This window comes from Oxyura jamaicensis, chromosome 1, assembly GCF_011077185.1.
Source record: "Oxyura jamaicensis isolate SHBP4307 breed ruddy duck chromosome 1, BPBGC_Ojam_1.0, whole genome shotgun sequence".
In the NCBI taxonomy this organism is placed as follows: domain Eukaryota; kingdom Metazoa; phylum Chordata; class Aves; order Anseriformes; family Anatidae; genus Oxyura; species Oxyura jamaicensis.
The window spans coordinates 197,322,594-197,326,653 of record NC_048893.1 but is presented as its reverse complement, the minus strand read 5'-3'; positions in this window follow the sequence as shown (position 1 = coordinate 197,326,653).

Genomic DNA, 4,060 nt, shown 5'->3' with positions numbered 1-4,060 from the left:
TGGGCTGCAATGGAACCCTGCTCCACCGTGGTACTCCATGGGCTGCAGGGGGAGAACCTGCTTCACCATGGTCCTCACCACAGGCCACAGAGGACTTCTGCTCCGGCACCTGGAGCACTTCTCTCCCTCCTTCTTCACTGACCTTGGCACCTGCAAGACTGTTTCTCACTCCTCTCTCTCTCCCTGCCACACAGCAGCACCTTTGTTTTCCTCTTTTCCTCTGCGCAGCTTTCCAGCCACTCTGCCCCCAGCCTGTAGCACTGCATGGGGTTGTTGTGGCCACAGTGCAGGACCTGGCACTTAGCCATGTTGAACCTCGTCCCATTCACCTCTGCACAGCAATCCAAACTGTCCAGGTCTCACTGCTACCCTCTGGCAGATCGACACTTCTCCCTGAACTTGGTGTCATCTCCAAGCTTACTGAGGGTGCACATGATTCCCTCATTCAAATCATCAATAAAGATATTAAAGAGGATGGCCCCAACACCAGCACCTGGGGAACACCACTGGTGACCCATTGCCAGCTGGATTTCATGAAGGTAGAAGCCCTTTTGGTAGCAAAAGAGACCTTGAGTAACTGGAAAACACAAGTTTTTGTTTGTTTGTTTGTTTGCTTGTTTGTTTTTTTAACAACTTTTACCACCAGGAAGATTTTTCTGTCCTGACAGTCCAAATTTTTACGTGCATTGCATTGTACTGGCTGTGAGAATATCAGGCCTCTGGGAAGAGCACAGAAGCAGGAGAGTTCAGACATCCCATAGCTGGTGGTTCTCAAAGTTTACAATTTTGGATAGAACTTTTTATTAAAAGTACCACAAGAATTTTCTTTTTCTGGCCAGCACATTTATTTTAAGATGTACCTTCATCATCCCTGGACTTCTATAGTAAAACAGATGTCTTAAATCAACTAAAATATTTTATTGCATCTAGTCAAGTTGAAAAGGACGAAGCTATTTTTGAAAAAAAGAAAAAAAGAAAAAAAAAGCCTGTAAAATCTGTGTTTTGCTCTGATAGGGGGTAAATTGAAAACAGGTTGTAACTTGAAAGCCTCGGAGTTCAAAGTTCAAGAAGGTATTTGGACATACGTAGAACCAGGTTTACAGAGGATCACCTATGGCAGTGGTCAGAAGCTACGGAAAGTGTAAATTAGAGACAAAGCAGAAACCAAGCTAAATCAGGAGCAGTTCATACCATCCTAATCACAGAATCACAGAGTCACAGAATGGTTGAGGTTGGAAGGGACCTCTGCAGATCACCTGGTCCAAACCCCCCGCCAAGCAGGACCACCTAGAGTACGTTGCACAGGATGGCATCCAGGCAAGTTTTGAATATCTCCAGAGAAGGACACCTCACAACCTCTCTGGGCAACCTGTTCCAGTGCTCTGTCACCCTCACAGTAAAGTGTCCCCTTATATTCTGCCAGAACCTCCTGTGCTTCAGTTTGTGTCCGTTGTCTCTTGTCCTGTCACTGAGCACAACTGAAAAGAGACCAGCTCTATCCTCTCAACACCCTCCCTTCAGATATTTATATTCATTAATGAGGTCTATTTATAGATATAGATTTATAGATATATATATTTATATACCTTAATGAGATAATATATTTATATACATTAATGCAGCTAGGAGAAAATAAGGGCTCTTTAGCTTCTACACAGTCCTCTCCATCACAAGTTTAATTTTAACTCTGTATACAGGCATGAACTTTCATGCCTAAGAGATATTCGGGACTGATTTATTTTCCCAAAATCTGTCTTGGGATTGTGTGTGAAATGAATACTCAGCCTTCATGCCACTAGATGGTGTATCTTTGGGTCATTTGGAATTCAACCTCCAGAACTGAATTTGGCCTGTTAACACTTTTTGTGCAGATGCTTCATGCCTGCACCTACACAGGTCAGAATTGCTCTTGTAGGCAGCCTGCTTCTTTGGGTACTGCCTGTGCACAAATGATTCTAGCCTGAAGGCAGGTAATATTAGTGTTCTTACAAGGAAGGGTGCACACACTGTTTGGCAGCTAGGGAAGGTGTCTTTTATTCTAATTTGCAGATTAACATGTAGAGTGTTTTTCCAGTTCTGGGTTGTGCCAGAGCACTGCTTATATCATTGTTTACAATCTAATCTCATGTTGAAATTGATCGCATGAGCTGGCCATGCAATCTGGCCATGTTGCTCCATGCAAGGCTTTCTGCTGCAGCTGGCCCCTCAGATGTGCAGGCCTGAGTCATGCTGTGGCCATTAGCCAGGGAGCCAATATGAAGCCTTGTGGTGCTGGTGCAGTGAGAGGCCGTGGCTGTGTGAGCACCTGTATGTCCATGGGGACGAGAGCACAGGGGCTCAGATATGGGACCAGCTAGGAAGCTGTTGAAGGGCCTGGAACACAAGTCCTATGAGGAACAGCTGAGGGAACTGGGGTTGTTTAGTCTGGAGAAGAGGAGGCTCAGGGGAGACCTTACCTCTACAGCTACCTAAAAGGAAGGGGTGGCGAGCTGGGAGGGCATCTTCTTGCAGATAATTAGCGATAATACTAGAGGGATTGGCATCAAGTTGTGCCAGGGGAGGTTTAGGTTGGAAATTAGGAGACATTTCTTCTCAGAAATAGTAGTCAGGCATTGGAACAGATTGCCCAGGGAGGTGGTGGAATCACCGTCCCTGGAGGTGTTCAAGGAAAGATTGGACATGGTGCTTAGGGACATGGTTTAGTGGGTGATACCAGTGGTAGGGTGATGGTTGGGGCTGATCCTCTGGTAGGTCTTTTCCAACCTTAATGATTCTAGGACTCTGTAGCACATTCTAGCACCTTTTCCACACTCAGCCCCTCCAGGTGAATAAACCCCCAGGCTCAAAAGCTCCTGACCAGGGTTTATAATATGAGAGGCTGTAACAAAGGTTGGATATGCAAGAGGCAAGTACAGCCTCTCTCACCCAGAAGCACCCAGAGAAGGAGAAGTGGCTTCTTCCACTTATTCCCCTTTTTCCAGCCCCTGCAAGAACAAGGGCTGCAAACAAGCCTGACAATCCAGGGGCTGTCTCTTTATCAGCTCATGGTTTTTGCCAGCTTACTTCCCTTTTCACGGACACATCACTCCTGAGTGCAGCCCTGTTGAAGAGCTTTGTTCAGGATCTGTGTGATGGGGCCGAGTGTACCCTGCGACACTCTGCAGATGACAGAAGCCTAGGAGGACACGCTGGAGAAGGGGGCCAACAGGAATCTCCTGAAGTTCAACAAGGACAAGGGCCAAGTCCTACCTCTGGGGAGGAACAAGCCCATCTACCAAATATGTGCTGGGCGCCAATGAACTGGAAAGTAGCTTGGCACAGAAGGACCTGAGAGTCTTGGTGGAAACTATGTGGAACATGAGCCCCCAGTGTGCCCTTCCTGCAGAGAAGACCAAGCATGTCCTGGGCAGCAGTAGGCATGTCATCAGGTGGACGAAGGTGATCCTTGCCCTCAACTCAGTGCAGGTGAGGCCACACCTGGAGCACAGTGCAAAGTTAGGGCTCCTCAGTGCAAGCGTGACACAGACGCACACATACAGGAGAGAGTCCATCAAAGGACCAGGAAGATGACAAGGGGACTGGAGTATCTCTCCTGTGGCAAAAGGCTGAGTGAGCTGGAACCCTTCTGCCTAGAGAACAGAAGGCTTAGGCAGGACAGCGGGTTGTGTGTGTTAAGTGTGGCTTCAAAGCCAGAGAGGCTATGGAGTCTCCCACCTTAGTGAGATTCAAAAGCAGGTGGGATATGGTTATGGGAAACCTCCTCTGGGTATCCATGCCAGAGTAGGGGGCTTGGAAAAGGTGACCTAGAGAAGTCCCTTCCAACCTCTGCCATCCTGTGCTTCTATGCAGATTGGAGCAGCACAGGGGATACTCACTGCCACACTAAGTGCAAGGACCTGCTTCAGCAGCCAGAGAAGCTACAGGCTAAACTCAAGCCTGGCACTGCTGCGGCGTTACCACTGAAAGCTTTTCCACAGCTTGCTTTAAAGCAACGAGCTCGGAATCTTCCTGTGGCTGGTCAGGGCTTTCCTCTTGCAGCCTCACGAGAGCCAGCCTCAAG